Source organism: Aythya ferina (assembly GCF_964211825.1).
Source record: "Aythya ferina genome assembly, chromosome: 2".
NCBI lineage: Eukaryota > Metazoa > Chordata > Aves > Anseriformes > Anatidae > Aythya > Aythya ferina.
In genome coordinates this window covers 160,366,921-160,383,551 of record NC_140297.1, presented here as the reverse complement: position 1 = coordinate 160,383,551, position 16,631 = coordinate 160,366,921, and the positions used below count along the sequence as shown (strand labels likewise).

At 51.0% G+C, this 16,631-nt stretch overlaps 4 pseudogenes across 4 annotated transcripts; all 4 read right to left on the bottom strand.

Moving 5' to 3' along the window:
• Window positions 1-3,563: 3,563 nt before the first annotated feature.
• LOC311431246 (feather keratin 1 pseudogene) lies at window positions 3,564-3,869 on the bottom strand (annotated as a pseudogene). The gene has a single exon. The product of its transcript is annotated as a feather keratin 1 pseudogene (transcript).
• Window positions 3,870-6,965: 3,096 nt separating this feature from the next.
• LOC311432480 (feather keratin 1 pseudogene) lies at window positions 6,966-7,271 on the bottom strand (annotated as a pseudogene). The gene has a single exon. The product of its transcript is annotated as a feather keratin 1 pseudogene (transcript).
• Window positions 7,272-10,327: 3,056 nt separating this feature from the next.
• On the bottom strand, window positions 10,328-10,648 carry LOC311431228 (feather keratin 1 pseudogene; annotated as a pseudogene). The gene has a single exon. The product of its transcript is annotated as a feather keratin 1 pseudogene (transcript).
• A 4,403-nt stretch (window positions 10,649-15,051) lies between these two features.
• Window positions 15,052-15,357, bottom strand: LOC311431242 (feather keratin 1 pseudogene; annotated as a pseudogene). Its single transcript has one exon. The product of its transcript is annotated as a feather keratin 1 pseudogene (transcript).
• Between the last annotated feature and the right edge of the window lie 1,274 nt (window positions 15,358-16,631).

Below are 16,631 nucleotides of genomic sequence, written 5' to 3'. Positions count from 1 at the left end.
TTTTCATGTCCTCCTAGTGAGGACATGGTGTTAGATCCTGACGGCACCTTCAAAGTGAGAGAATTAGAGGCTGGAGCATTTCTCTGAAAGGTGCATGGGAGGGCAGGTAGATGATGTGGCCAAGGGCTGGCTGAGGTGCGGTGTCATGAGTGAGGTCTTTGCGTGGCATTCATGTGGTGTGGCCCAGCCACACTGGGCTTTGTGGCTGTCAGCAAGTTATTGCAATGGACAGCATCGGGCATAGAATTGGGTGCTATGAAAAGAAGGAATGAGAGGTGAGTAGGTCCTACACTGGCCTTGGTTCCTGACACCATGGGCTTCCCCCCCTTTTCGTCCAAAGCTGAAGTTCCCAGAGAACACAAGGCTTGACGCTCGGCTTGATGGGATTTCTCGGGCTGAGTTGTGTGGTCTGTGAGCGGTCCTGAGGTTCATGAAAGGCAGAGGACAAGAGGGAGTGTGAGAAAGTTCCACGTGGGAGCTATCTTGTTATTGGGGATGATTTTGGGATTTGTGTCAAGGGGAAAACCTATTTCTCTGCCCAGCATTTGATTTTGTGAAAGATGGTTTGGAAATTTCAGACAAACCTGGAATTGTATGATCTTGTTATAAATGGCTCAGTCTTCAAAATAGAACTATAATCAAATTTTACTATTTATGAAAGGAATAGAGCTATGCAAACAGCGCTCGGTGCGCCGGGAGTCTCTGCTCCACCAAGACCCATGCCAGTTACATCAAGCAGATGAATTTTATGCTCCAAGGCTAACAAATATTCATTACTACTTCTAGAAAAAAACGGGGTTATTAATTAGTTTCCGGAATCCAAACCCTCCAACTGGAGCATGCGTATCAGTCTCCGGTGGTCCCTCTGAGGTCTCTGGGTGTCTCTCGTGCTGAAGGCTCATAGTCTTCCTCCCAGGCTTTTGTTTTCTTGTCCTTCTCCTTTGTCCAACTTGGCTGTATGTCAGAGACTTGTGCAGCGTTCCCTGCAAGCTTTGTCTTTTAGTTATCCCTCAGCTTTCCCTTTCTCCTTAATCTCCTGGCCAGATAACAGCAGACTTGCATAGTGTCCCATGCAATAGTCATAATAGTTAGCACTTATTCTGAATCCCCCCAGATATCAGAGACTTCAAGGAGAAGCCCACAAATAGATTTCCCTTCAAACATCTATTGACAGGAATTGCTAAAACATTCCTTTGTAAGATACAAGAACTATATACATTAACCACTCTGTTTTTCTTAGACTTGTGGTTATTCAAGGGTATGTAAGGCAGAAGGTCACATTCAGCATACCATGCGGCCCTAGCATTGTTCCATATTGACACGAATCAGATGAACACATTTCACAATCTGCAACTCAGAAGACGGGGTGGATATCAAGGCCTTCCATTGCAAGGCAAGGTGAGTGTTTCACGGGCTGTCTCTCAGGTGAGTAGTGCATGTGTCTGAGGAAGATGGAGAAGATGTGCCACGGGATGTTCTGAAGTGCATAGGACCTGTAATGTGGCACCCAAAAATGCTGAGAGTGCTGGCTGATATCTTCACAAGGCTACTTTCATCTTTCTTTGAAAGTTGATGGCAACTGGGTTCCTGAAGACTGGAAGAGGTTCATCCCACTGTGATGTTCAACAAACTGGAGAAGGAAGGTCTGGGAATCTGCAGGCTGGTCGGTCTGTCATGCATCACTGGGAAGGTTCTGAAAGAAATCCTCCTGGAAAGCACACCACAAGCACATGAATGATAAGAAAGAGATGGGGAGTAGTCAGCATTGATCTACAAAGAGCAGATCATACTGGAGCCTTCTCAGTGTCTTCTTCATGGAAGTGACCTGCTGGGTGCACAAGGGGAGAGCAACAGCTGTTGCTTACCTTACCTTTCGGAAAGGCTTTGATGCTTGCTCCCGTGACACACTTGCAGAGACTCTGGCAAGTATGGGTTACACAAACAAACAGTGGGGTGGTCTGAAAAGTGGCTGCATGCCACTGCACATGGTACTGGACAGCCTGCTGACCTTTCTTGACCACAGCTATTTCCCTCCCCGGTGTCAAGAGTTTTCTTCTTGACTACATCATTCTGGGATAGTGTTTGTTGTGACAGTGTAGGATCATAGTAGAGAAGAAAGCAGTGGTAGTGTGTGCTAATGAGGGGAAATTGTTTCAGAAGGCACGGGGAGAAGAGCGTTAGCATGATGAAGCTTCTGTTTGGGCACTTGTAGGTTCTGGGTGATGTATTTTACGGTGTTGTGGTCCTTTTTGACGTACGCCAATGACCTCTTGATCTTTGGTTTGTACTGTGGGAAGTGGGAAGATGAAGAGAAGAGGAGAAGCATCAGGCTGGCAGGCTTGAGACTTTTATTGAGGAAAGTGCATGGAAAGGAAGGGGCATCAAGTGGAACAGCCCCTGGGGGTCTTGGATGCAGGTAGGGTGACCAAAATCTCATCCTTGTGTGCAGCAGACTTTCCCGGAGCACGGAGAACTTCATGCCCTATGATGGAAGCACCGGAGAGGGAGTCGATCCCTGGTGGTGTTTGGCTCGTGAGCACATCGTAGCAGCAGAGAGAACTGGACATAGGAGACAGTGCAAGTCAAGGAAAGAAGTGGGAGAATGGTAGAATGTAAGTGGGCCATGTGTCCAAGAATCGCAGAATAGCCCACGTCCTTGCTTCTCTGGTTCATGCCTTGAAAGAAATAGCTGTGGTTGTGGAGCTAATGAGCCAGTGGGTCAGTGACAATGCAAAGGCGCATCTACAATGCATGAGGAGTCTCGCACCATTTGTGAGGTGTCTGTGTGACAGACGTGTTAAATAATACAGGCCTTAAGAGAGACCCTAAAGTGACACCATGACTCCCTTGTCTCCAGGTGGGCACCAAGCTCTTGAGCGCAACTCTTGGAATGTGATCATGCAGCCAGTTAAGGATCTGCTGAGTGGCCCATCATGTCTTTCTACTTCAGCAGGAAGGAGCTATGTAAGAGCGTTTTCCAAACGCTATTTGTATACCACCAGGCTTGGGCCCTGATGGCCACTTGAGCCCTGCTTTTTTTTCTTTCTGTCGCGTGAAGTTGGAAGAGCGTTGGGAGAAGAAAGGAAGACGAGGCTTTCAGGATATGGAATGCAGATTGATTTTATTGAGGAAAACATGAAACAGAGGGTACGTCAAGTGGAAGTTGCACATTCTGAGGTGCCTGGAGGGTGACTATCAGCCAATGTCCTTGCGTAGAGCAGATTTTCCCAGAGCGCTTAGGTCTCCCTACCCCATGGTGGGAGCAGCCCCTGAAGGTTTCCGGAGGGATTGTGCTAGTGAGCAAGGCATTGCAGCCGTAGGTAGTGGCCGTAGGAGGTGGTTCTATGGAAACAAGAAAGAGGAAGAAAGAAGGAGATATGTTGGCCATGTTTCCTGACAGCAAGGGCTGTCCAATACCTTGCTTGCTTGTTCTGTTGTGCCATGGAATGACGATCTGTGGCTTGTCAGCTCGTATTCCATGGACAGCACGGAATTGGGTCCTCAGACCGAGAGCTGGCTGGCATGGTGTTGGAGGCTACTGTCAGGAATATTGGCATGCGACCTTAGCAGGGGTAGCAGGCTCTTCCACCTGAGATGCAGCCCAGGCCTCCCAGGCCAAAGCCTCCGAAGCCACCAGAGGAGATGGGCACTCCCTGGGCGCTGAGGTTGCTGCCCACGGCAGCTGATGCGGAGGATCCAACGGCGGTGTTCTGGGGGAAGGAGCTGAGGATGGGTCCTGGCAGGGTGACCAGCACGGTAGGAGGCTGGATGACGACGTGGGAGGCCTCGCACTGCCTGACACAGGGCTCGTTGCAGCTGTTAGCCAGCGGGGTGGGTCCGCAGGGGCGGCAGATGTCGTAGCAGGACATGTCTGTGTTGTGGAGGGTCCCTGGAAGAGAGGGTGTTAGTAAGGCGGAGGGTGTTCTTTGCTTGAAGAGCTGTGCTGGGGGAGTTCAAGGGAGTGGAAAGGCCCAGAGTGGGGCTATGGGGAGCCTGGTGGTTGGGAGGTGGAAGGGCTGCTGAGGTTGGGGAGAGAAGGTTTGTGGAGAGATGGGCCAGGTGCGGTGGGTGAAGGAGCGGAGCAGAGTTCAGACTCACCTTGTTGGGTGCAGGGGAGAAGGCTTCGGCAGGAGTGTGTGAGGGTGAGAGGCGCAGGGCCGGCTTTTATGCTGATCCCCGAGTATCCATGAGGTGAGAGAGCCTTTGCGCATGACATCATTAGCCGTGAGCTGCTCTTACATGCCACAACCCTTCAAGTAATGAGGTGGGGTGTGATCTCCCCACAATGTTCTGCCTCCATTTCTTCCTGTTCAGGATGTTGGAAGTGGCGGAACATTTCAAGTGAGAGTATTAAAGACTGAAGGATAGCTTTTGAAGGTTCATGTAGGGGTGGATAGATGTTGCATTGAAGACATGGGAGAGGTGCGTTGTTGTCCATGAGGTCATGGTTTGCCACTCATGAGGTGTGGTCGGAGGCTTTTTTGTGAGGAGGAGGACCCCCTTGTTGGCATCCACAGTAGGTTGGCCAGTGCTTCTCAGGTATGCTGGGCGTGATGCGCTACCACTTGCATCACATTCAGTCCCTCCGTGCCTTCATCCCAACTCATCAGCCTGCGTTTAGCCCTTGTCTTTCCTGTTGGGTGTGCTTCATTGGTGGCTTGGTGACCATCTTGCATGTAGAGTCTGTATGTGGGAGCACGTGTATGGGAGCAAGACCCCTGTCTTGTCCCTGGGGCCGCAGTCCAAAGAGGCAGAGAAGAGGTGTTTGCATAGCAGGGTGTTGTACTAGCGGGCCTGTCTCAGGGCTGACAAGACTAAGTGCGTTGGGAGCCCTGCCATGCTTCCCAAAGGGTTGCATTGGCACCTCCATTGAGCTCCGTTTTGTATGGCCAGCACGTTGACAGCAAGGGCTTTGGCCTAACGGAGTTTGGTGGGAATCCCTTGGACTGTCTGTTGAGGCCTGGGAGAGGCTGTGAGATTTGTGAGGGGCAGGGACAGACATGTGGGAGTGTCTAGAAGGTCTGGGCCCAAAAACTGGGGTATTCTTTGAGGTGAGTGTCAAGGGGGAATCCTATTTCTGTGCATGGTTTTCAGTGTTGACACATACAATGTGGACGTTTCAGAGGGGAGCTGGAGGTGTGCATGCTGCTTGTGGCTGTGGACCTGAGGCCCCAGTGGTCGTGGTTGCATTCTGAGGAGTGGGGAATGGCAAGTGCAGCCCCTGATCTGCCAAGGTGACTGTTTTGAAGGGTTTCCCACTGCAGCTTGTTGACGAAGATGCTGGGGAGTCTGTGTGGCTGGTTATGCAGGAGTACGTGGGATCCAACAAGCTACATCTGCAAACACTGAATGCCCCAGGTGATATGTTTGCAATAGCAGTTTCAGTTATTTTTGAAAGGTCATGGTGACTGGGAGAGGTTCCTGAAAACTGGAAGAGACTCATCCCACTCTTTTGTTCAAGAAAAGTTGAAGGAGGAATTTCTGGGAAACTGCAGCCTGGTCAGCCTGATATCAGTCCCTGGGAAGGTTCTGAGGAAATCCTCCCTGAATGTATTCTCAAGTACGGAAAAGTGATGGAGAGTAGTCAGCATGGATTTATAGAGAGCATATCCCCTGTGTGCCTGCACAGCATCTTCTACGTAGAAGTGACTGACATCCTACCTATATGTAGGACTCTGTGATAGTGTTTGTTGTGAAGGTGGAGGATCAGAGAGGCACAAACAACATCGATTATTGGCAGAGACTTTTATTGAGGAAAGTGCATGGAAAGGAAGGAGCATCAAGTGGAACTTCCCTTGGGGGTCTTGGATGCAGGTAGGGTGACGAAAATCTCATCATTGTGTGCGGGAGACTTTTCCAGAGCACGGAGAACTTCATGCCCTATGACGGAAGCAAGCAGCAGAGAGGGAGTTGATCCCTGGTGGTGGTTGGCTCGTGAGCACGTTGTAGCAGCAGAGAGAACTGGACATAGGAGACAGTGCAAGCCAAGGAAAGAAGTAGGAGAATGGTAGAATGTAAGTGGGCCATGTGTCCAAGAATCATAGAATAGCCCACGTCCTTGCTTCTCTGGTTCATGCCTTGAAAGAAATAGCTGTGGTTGTGGAGCTGATGACCCAGTGGGTCAGTGACAATGCAAAGGCGCATCCACAATGCATGAGGAGTCTTGTACCATATGTGAGGTGTTTGTGTGACAGAAGTGTTAAATAATACAGGCCTTAAGAGAGACCCTAAAGTGACACCATGCCTCCCTTGTCTCCAGCTGGGCACCAAGCTCTTGAGCGCAACTCTTGGAATGTGATCATGCAGCCAGTTAAGGATCTGCCGAGTGGCCCATCATGTCTTTCCACTTCAGCAGGAAGGAGCTATGTAAGAGCGTTTTCCAAACACTATTTGTATACCACCAGGCTTGGGCCCTGATGGCCACTTAAGCCCTGCTTTTTTTTCTTTCTGTCAAGTGAAGTTGGAAGAGCGTTGGGAGAAGAAAGGAAGACGAGGCTTTCAGGATATGGGATGCAGATTGATTTTATTGAGGAAAACATGAAACAGAGGGTACGTCAAGTGGAAGGTGCACATTCTGAGGTGCCTGGAGGGTGACTACCAGCCAATGTCCTTGAGTAGAGCAGATTTTCCCAGAGCGCTTAGGTCTCCCTACCCCATGGTGGGAGTAGCCCCTGAAGGTTTCCGGAGGGATTGTGCTAGTGAGCAAGGCATTGCAGCTGTAGGTAGTGGCCGTAGGAGGTGGTTCTATGGAAAGAAGAAAGAGGAAGAAAGAAGGAGGTATGTTGGCCATGTTTCCTGACAGCAAGGGCTGTCCAATACCTTGTTTGCTTGCTTTGTTGTGCCATGGAATGACGAGCTGTGGCTTGTCAGCTCGTATTCCATGGACAGCACGGAATTGGGTCCTCAGACCGAGAGCTGTCTTGCATGGTGTTGGAGGCTACTGTCAGGAATATTGGCATGCGACCTTAGCAGGGGTAGCAGGCTTTTCCACCTGAGATGCAGCCCAGGCCTCCCAGGCCAAAGCCTCCGAAGCCACCAGAGGAGATGGGCACTCCCTGGGAACTGAGGTTGCTGCCCACAGCAGCTGATGCAGAGGATCCAACGGCGGTGTTCTGGGGGAAGGAGCTGAGGATGGGTCCTGGCAGGGTGACCAGCACGGTAGGAGGCTGGATGACGACGTGGGAGGCCTCGCACTGCCTGACACAGGGCTCGTTGCAGCTGTTAGCCAGCGGGGTGGGTCCGCAGGGGCGGCAGATATCGTAGCAGGACATGTCTGTGTTGTGGAGGGTCCCTGGAAGAGAGGGTGTTAGTAAGGCAGAGGGTGTTCTTTTCTTGAAGAGCTGTGCTGGGGGAGTTCAAAGGAGTGGAAAGGCCCAGAGTGGGGCTATGGGGAGCCTGGTGGTTGGGAGGTGGAAGGGCTGCTGAGGTTGGGGAGAGAAGTTCTCTGGAGAGATGGGCCAGGTGCGGTGGGTGAAGGAGCGGAGCAGAGTTCAGACTCACCTTGTTGGGTGCAGGGGAGAAGGCTTCGGCAGGAGTGTGTGAGGGTGAGAGGCGCAGGGCCGGCTTTTATGCTTGTTCCCGAGAGTCTGCGGAGCAAGAAACCCTTTGCGCATGACAGCATTTCGCGTGAGCTGCTCTTACATGCCACAACCCTCTCAAGTAATGAGGTGGGGTGTGATCTCCCCACAATGTTCTGCCTCCATTTCTTCCTGTTGAGGATGTTGAAAGTGGCGGAACATTTCAAGTGAGAGTATTAAAGACCGAAGTATAGCTTTTGAAGGTTCATGTAGGGGTGGATAGATGTTGCATTCAAGACATGGGAGAGGTGCGTTGTTGTCCATGAGGTCATAGTTTGGCACTCAGGAGGTGTGGTCGTTGGCTTTGTAGTGAGGAGGATGCCCCCCTTGTTGGCAACCCCAGTAGGTTTGCCAGTGTTTCTCAGGTATGCTGGGCGTGATGCGCTACCACTTGCATCACATTCACTTCCTCCATGCCTTTATCCCAACTCACCAGCCTGCGTTTAGCCCTTGTCTTTCCCGTTGGGTGTGCTACATTGGTGGCTTGGTGGCCATCTTGCACATAGAGTCTGTATGTGGGAGCAAGTGTATGGGAGCAAGACCTCTGTCTTGTCCCTGGGGCCGCAGTCCAAAGAGGCAGAGAAGAGGTGTTTGCATAGCAGGGTGTTGTAGTCGCAGGCCTGTCTCAGGGCTGACAAGACTAAATGCATTGGGAGCCCTGCCATGCTTCTTCAAATGTTGCATTGGCAACACCATATTGCTCCGTTTTCTGTGGCCAGCACAAGGGCCTTTGCCTAATGCAGTTTGGTTGGAATCCCTTGGGCTGTCTGTTGAGGCCTGGGAGAGGCTGTAAGATTTGTGAGGGGCAGGGACAGACATGTGGGAGTGTCCAGAAGGTCTGGGCCCAAAGTACTGGGGTGTTCTTTGAGTTGAATTTCAAGGGGGAATGCAATTTCTGTGCATGGTTTTCAGTGTTGACACATACAATGTGGACCTTTCAGAGGGGAGCTGGAGGTGTGCATGCTGCTTGTGGCTGTGGACCTGAGGCCCCAGTGGTCGTGGTTGCATTCTGAGGAGTGGGCAATGGCAAGTGCAGCCCCTGATCTGCCAAGGTGACTGTTTTGAAGGGTTTCCCACTGCAGCTTGTTGAAGAAGATGCTGGGGAGTCTGTGTAACTGGTTATGCAGGAGTGCGTGGGACCCAACAAGCTACACCTGCAAACACTGAATGCCCCAGGTGATATGTTTGCAATAGCAGTTTCAGTTATTTTTGAAAGGTCATGGTGACTGGGAGAGGTTCCTGAAAACTGGAAGAGACTCATCCCACTCTTTTGTTCAAGAACAGATTAAGGGATGAATATCTGGGAAACTGCAGCCTGGTCAGCCTGACATCAGTCCCTGGGAAGGTTCTGAGGAAATCTTCCCTGAATGTATTCTCAAGTACGGAAAAGTGATGGAGAGTAGTCAGCATGGATTTATAGAGAGCATATCCCCTGTGTGCCTGCACAGCATCTTCTACGTAGAAGTGACTGACATCCTACCTATATGTAGGACTCTGTGATAGTGTTTGTTGTGAAGGTGGAGGATCAGAGAGGCACAAACATCATAAGTTATTGGCTCGGCACTGGACAGTTTTAGGTCCCTTTGTAGATGGCTGAAACAGGCCCATATCAAACACGGGGCAACTTCTGAATTCATCTCACAGAGGCCTCCTCTGTAGTCCCCACTACCAAAACCTTGCCATGTAACAACAGCACAATAGAGGAGGTCTTCTGGCACTTTTCGACCTGATCTAGAACCATGTATTTAAACAGGGTCAAGAAGGAATCATCATCGAATGGCTCACCTTGGAAGGGACTTTAAGGATCATCTTCTCCAGCCCCCGGCCATAGGCAAGGATGCCACCCACTACATTACGTTGGCCAACGTCCCATCCAGGCTGGCCCTGAACACCACTGGGGCTGGGGTAACCACAACTTACCTGTTGTGTTTAACCACAACATCCTCACCATCCTCACCATCCTCACAGTGAAGAATTTCCTCCTAATGTCTAGTCTAAATCTATCCTCTTTTAGTTGAAGACCATTACCCCTTCTCCTATCATTATCTACACGAGTAAAGAGACATTCTTCATCCTTTGTGAAGACCCCTTTAACTACTGAAAAGCCTCAAGGAAGCCTCCGCAGAGCCTTCACTTCTCCAGGCTGAACATCCCCAGCTCTCTGAGCCTTCTTTCACAGGAGAGGTGCTCAAGGTGCTGCTTCACGAGAACAGAAAAGAGGGGGAAAATCAACTCCCTCACTATGTTGGCCAGTCCTCTGTTGATGAAGCACTGCATGCAGTTGGCCTTGTGGGCTGCAGGCATGCACTGCTGGATCCTGTAGAGCCTTTCATCCAGCAGAACAACCTAAGTCCTTCTCTGCAGAGCTGCTCTCAATGAGTTCTTCTCCTAGTCTCTACTCTTATCTGGGATTGCCCTGACCCACGTTCAGTACATGGACTTGTTGAACCTCATGCAGTTCACATGGGCCTGCTTCTCCAGCCCGTCCAGGTTCCATTGGATGAAGATTGTTGTGTGAAGAAAGGAGGAGTGTCAGGCTGGCATGCATTAGAACTTTATTGAGGAAGACTCGTGAAAAGGAAGGAGCACAAGCAGCAGGGCCCTGGTCAGAGATGCAGGCACAGTGACCATCAGCAGCTGTGCATTTTGTGTGGAAGGTACTCCCAGAGCACGTTGATCAGAGCATCCTCAGTCCATGAAGTTGGCTGCAGGGCATTGTTAGCTGCTGTCAGGGGTGTTGGTGTGGGTCCTTAGCAGGGGTAGCAGGCTCTTCCTCCGTTGATGCAGCCCAGGCCTCCAAAGCCATAGCCTCCAAGGCCAAAGCCTCCGAATCCCCCAGAGGAGACGGGCACTCCCTGGGCGCTGAGGTTGCTGCCCACGGCAGCTGATGCGGAGGATCCAACGGCGGTGTTCTGGGGGAAGGAGCTGAGGATGGGTCCTGGCAGGGTGACCACCACGGTGGAAGGCTGGATGGCGACGTGGGAGTCCTCGCACTGCCTGACACAGGGCTCGTTGCAGCTGTTAGCCAGCGGGGTGGGTCCGCAGGGGCGGCAGATGTCGTAGCAGGACATGTCTGTGGTGTGGAGGGTGCCTGGAAGAGAGGCTGTTGGGAATGTGTAGGGTGTTGGGGGTGTGAGGAGTGGTGCCTAGGTAAGCAAGGAGAATGGGGAGGCCTGTGTGTGTGGGGAGCATGGTCGTGGGGAGGTGGTATGCCTGCTGGGTTTAGGGGCATAGCACCTGTGGAGAGATGGTTTCGATGGGGCGGGTGAAGGAGGGGATTGGGGTTGAGGCTCACCTTGGTCGCAGAGGAGAAGGTGTTGAAAGGAGTGTGTGAGGGAGCGAGGTGCAGGGCCGGCTTTTATGTTGCTCCTTGAGTGCCCGCAGGGTGAGAGAGCCTCTGTGCATGACAACATTTGGCGTGAGCTGCTCTTGCATGCCAAAGCCTGGCATGTAAAGAGGTGGGGTGTGGTGTCCTTCCCACAACTTGACCTTTTCATTTCCTCCTGTTTGGACATGGTGTTAGATCCTGGCGTTACCTTCGAAGTGACAGAATTAGAGGCTGGAGCCTTTCTCTGAAAGTGGCATGGGAGGGCAGGTAGGTGATGTGTCGAAAGACTGGTAGAGGTGCGGTGTCATGAGTGAGGTCTTTGTGTGGCATTCATGTGGTGTGACCCATCCATATTGGACTTTGTGGCTGTCAGCAAGTTATTGCAGTGGACAGCATTGGGCATAGAAGCGGGTGCTACGAAAAGAAGGAAGGGGAGGTGAGTAGGTCCTACCCTGGCGGTGTTTTCCGACTTTTCCATGTTTCTCCTTTTCCTCCACATCTGAAGGCCCGAGAGAAGACAAGGCTTGACACTTTGCTTGATGGGATTTCTTGGGCTGGGTGGTGTGGTCTGTGAGCGGCCCTGAGGTTCATGAAAGGCAGAGGACAAGATGGACTATGAGAAAGGGCCAGCTGGTAGGCATCATATTATTGGAGATGATGTTTGGGATTTGTGTCAAGGGGGAAACCTATTTCTCTGCCCAGTGTTTAATTTTCTGAAAGATGATTTGGACATTTCAGATGGAAACTGGAGGCATGCGAGCTAAACCTGCAAAGGGTGAGTGAACATCAAAGCCTTTCACTGGTTAGCCAAGGTGAGTGTTTTGCGGGCTGTCTCTCAGGTGAGTAGTGCACATTGCCGAGGAAGACGGAGAAGCTGTGCCACTGGATGTACTGAAGTGCACAGGACCTGTCAGGTTGCACCCACAAATGCTGAGAGTCTGTACTGTGTCTGGCTGGGATGTTAGCTTTCCCTGCAGCAGCCCATACAGTGCTGTGCTCTGCACTTGTAGCTAGAACAGCAGTGTTATCTCTACAGTGCTGTGTCTACTGCGGAGCAGTGCTGGCACATCAGGACTCTCTCTAACCCTCCTAGGGGGTGGGCAAAAAATTGAGAAGAGAAACATCACCAGGGCAGCTGACTTAAACAAGGCTAAGAGATATTCCATACCATATGATGTCACACTCAGCAATAAAAATGGAAACAGGAAAAAGAGCGGATTGTTGGGCTCTCATTGTGAAAACGTCAGTCCTCCTCCCAAACACCGGCTACGTGCGTTGAGGCCCTGCTTCAGGGTGAGGCCCTGCTTCAAGGATGTGGTCAAGCATCACTCATTAGAGGGAAGTAGAGAGTAATTTCTTTCCTCTGCACTGCCACAAAGCCTTTATTTATTTATTTATTTATTTATTTATTTATTATTTTCCCTTTCCTCCTCCCATTTCTCCTTTCCTTTTTTTTTTTTTCTTTAGTTAAATTGTTTAGTTAATAATAATCTTTCCTTAATATGAATTATCATTAGCTTTTCCCTTTAATTAAATTATTTTTATCTCTACTAGGGAGTTGTTCTTCAGTTCTTCCCCTCCTCATCCAAGGAGGGGGAGTGAGAGAGCAGTTGTGGTTTTTAGCTACCAAGCGCGGAAAAACCACCACAGAGTCCTGGCTGATATCTTCACAAGGCTTTCAGTTTTCTTTGAAAGTTGATGGTGATCGGGTTCCTGAAGACTGCAAGAGACTCATCCCACTTCTATGTTGAACAAGATGGAGAAGGAAGGTGTGGGGAACTGCAGGCTGGTTGGCCTGCCATCAGTCTCTGGGAAAGTGCGGATGGAAATCTTCTTGGGAAGCATTGCCGAGCACACAAAGGAGAAGAACGTGAAGGGGAGTATTGAGCATGGAGTTAGAGAACTGAAGTCATGCCTGGGCCTTCTCAGTGTCTTCCACATTGAAATAACTCTCCTGGTAGATGAGGGAAGATCAGCAGCTGTTGCTTATGTTGCCTTTAGTAAAGGCTTTGATGCTCCCTCCAATGACATGGCCATTCAGAAACTGAGAAAGTACAGGATTCTTTGAGAATGAGCTGCAGTTGAGGATTTGGTGAGCCCTAGATCCAGCCTCATCCCAGAGGTGCAACCCTCATTCCATGACACTGATTGGAGTGTCTTGATGGTATTTGTCAGGGGTGGTGGCCAGAAAATCCTGATGGAAAAGAGTTACTCAGTGTGTGCTGACTTCTGACCCATGCAAAAGTCCCTTAGCTAGCCCAGACCTTTGGTTGGGCAAGTGAAGGTCTTGTGTCACATGCCAGATGAACAGCAGCAGCCCATTGCTGCTGTTGTCAGTGACATACTTGGTAAGAGAAGTCTTGTGTCCCTTTTTATACACTCCTACAACTGTAGACGATCTAGACCCATGAGGCTTTTCGAGTCCAAGTCCTGAGAACATACAAGGCAACCTGAGCATTAAAGCAGATGGAATCATCAAATGATTGAGTGTTTTGGGTTGGAAGGGATGTTAAGCATCATGTAGCTCCAAACATCTGCCATGGGCAGGCATTCTTTCCAGTGGATCAGGATGCCCAAAGCCCCATCCAAGCTGGCCTCTAACACTTCCAAGGGGTGAGGCATCCACAGCTTGTCTGGGTTAGTTCACCATCCTAAGGGAAAAGAATTTCTTCCTTATATCTAATCTAAATCTACTTTCTTTTAGCTTCAAGCTGTTAATACTTGTCATATCACTACACACCCTGATAAAGTGTTCCTCCCCACCTTTCCTGTAGCCTGCTCTATGTACTACACAGTCTGTATACAATCTCTTGGAGCCTTCTCTTCCCCAGGCTGACCTAGCCTGGCACTCTCAGCCTGTGTTTGTAGGAGAGGTGCTCCAGCTCTCTGATCATCTCATGCTCTAACAGGTCCAGATCTGTCTTATGCTGGGGGCCCAGGCACTCAACAAAGTCTTCCAGGTGGGATTGGAAAAGCACAGAGTAGAGAGAGAGAATCGCATCCCTCTGTGTGTTAGCTGCACTTCTATTGGTGCAGCCCAGGCAACGGCTGGCTTTCTGGGCTGTGAGTTTACATCGCTGGCTCATGTTAAGATGTTTCTCCACAAGTACCCCCAAGTCATTTTCTGAGAGGTTGCTCTCAATCCAGTTGTTGCTTAGTCTGTATTCATGCTGGGGATTGTCTCAACCCAAATGCAGGACCTTGCAATCAGCCTTGTTGAAATCCTTGAAGTTTCCTTGGGCCCACCTGCTAAGCCTGTCAAGGTCCTTCCAGGTGGCATCCCTTTTTCCTCTAAGGTGTCGGCCACCCCACTGAGCTTGGTGCCATGCACAAACTTGCCGAGGGCCCACTCAATCCCACCATGTATGTCAGGGATGAGGAGGTGAAATAAAACTGGTCCCAGGACAGACTCCCGTGAGATAACACTCCACCCTGGTCTTTACCTGGGCATAGGGATGTTGGCTGCTTCTCCTTGAATGTGCTCATCCAGCCAATGCGTTTTATGCTATGTGGTCCTTCTGTCAAATCTATGACTCTTCTTGTTTTAAAACAACGCTATATGCATGAGTGCTGTCAAGAAGCTCCTTGAACAACAACAGACTTGGGCCCTGCTCGCCTGCCGAGCCCTGCTTAATGTTGAGTGAATTAGAAGGAGTGTTGGGAGCAGAAAGGAAGAGGAGACATCACAGGCTGACATGCACAAGAACTTTATTGTGGAAAAAGAGTGCAAAGGTATGAGAGCAGAATGGACCTGTTCTGTTGTGCAAGTAGTGCAACCATCAGGCTGTGTCCCATGGTACAACAGATTTTCCCAGAGCCCCAAGGTCTTCCTCCACTGCAATAGAATCAACACATGGAAGGTGCTGGGTGGGTTTGTGGCTGTGAGCAAGCCATTGGAGGGGAGAGTAGTGGACATGGAAGATGGTGGTAGGAGTAGAAGGAAATGAGAGAGGATGGGCTGTCCGTGAGCCATGTGTCCAGGCAGCACGGACTGGCCCCCTTCCCTGCTAGAGTGTGGAGTGCCATGAGAAGAAGAGCCGTGGCTGGTGAGCCCATGTGCCTCGAACAGTGCAGAGGTGAATCCTCAGTCGGAGTTCTGGCTTGCATGGTGTTGCAGTCTTTTGTCAGCGGTGTTGGCATGGGTCCTTAGCAGGGGTAGCAGGCTCTTCCACCAGAGATGCAGCCCAGGCCTCCCAGGCCAAAGCCTCCAAAGCCTCCGGAGGAGATGGGCACTCCCTGGGCGCTGAGGTTGCTGCCCACGGCAGCTGATGCGGAGGATCCAACGGCGGTGTTCTGGGGGAAGGAGCTGAGGATGGGTCCTGGCAGGGTGACCAGCACGGCAGGAGGCTGGATGACGACGCGGGAGTCCTCGCACTGCCTGACACAGGGCTCGTTGCAGCTGTTAGCCAGCGGGGTGGGTCCGCAGGGGCGGCAGATGTCGTAGCAGGACATGTCTGTGTTGTGGAGGGTCCCTGGAAGAGAGGGTGTTGGGAAGGTGAAGGGTGCTGGGGGCATGAGGAGTGGTGGTGGGGAAGGCCAAGAGAGAGGGGAGACCTGTGTTTGTGGGGAGCATGGTGTTGGGGAGGTGGAAGGGCTGCTAAGTGTGGAGGCAGAGGGTAAGTGGAGAGATAGGGCCGGTGGGGTGGGTGAAGGATGGGGCCAGGGTTCAGGCTCACCTTGTTGGTCACAGGGGAGAAGGCGTCTGGTGGAGTGTGTGAGGGTGCGAGGTGCAGGGCCGGCTTTTATGCTGGTCCGTGAGTGCCTGCGGGGCAAGAAACCCTTTGCGCATGACAGCATTTGGCGTAGCTGCTCTGAAATGCCAAAGCCTGGCAAGTAATGAGGTGAGGTTTGTTGTCCTTCCCACAACGCACCCTTTTCATTTCCTCCTTTTGAGGACGTGTCTATTTGGCCTTGGCGGCATCATTTAAGTGAGAGTGGCTCTTTGGATGGATTTGCATGGAGAGTGCATTTGAGGGCAGTCAGCAGACGTGGCCAAAGCATGGGAGAGGTGGGGTGTCATGAAGTGAGGTCATGGTGTGTCACTCGTTTGGTGCGGTTTGCGGCTGCATTGTTGTGAGGACGGGGCCCTATTTGCTGGCATCGCCATACAGCAGGCTGGTCTGGGCTTCCCAGATGTGCTGGGCATGAGGCACAGGAATACTTATTTATGATGATGTTACCCCTCTCATTTATAATGTGTAGCCATCAGTAGGTGTAATCTCTTAGGAGTTCAGCAGAGATTTGATTAAGTTCCTCAGAATATCCTTCTGGACAAAGTCAGGCATAAAGCTAGACTAATATCTAATGAGATGGTTGAGCAGTTGGCTGATTGGTCAGACTCAAAGTGTAGTTGTAAATGGGGTTACCTGTGCCTGGCAGGGAGTCACTATGGGGGTTCCTGAGGGCTCCATTTTGGGCAGAGAAGCCTGGCACATAGATGTTGAGAAATTAGAGGGCCGGGCTATGAGCAACAGCATGAAATTTAACAAGGGCAACTGGCGAATTCCCCATCTGAGACAGGGCAACCCTGGATCTATGTCCAGACTGGGGGAGGAGAGGCTGGAGAACGGCCCAGCATGAAAGAACATGGGAGTTCTGGTTGACAGCAAGTGGACTGAGAGTCAACAGGGTGCCCTGGCAGCCCAAAGTTCCCCCCGTTTCCTGGGTTACATCAAGCACAGCATTGTTAGCTGGTCAAAGGAAGTGATTGTCCAGCTCTACTGCGC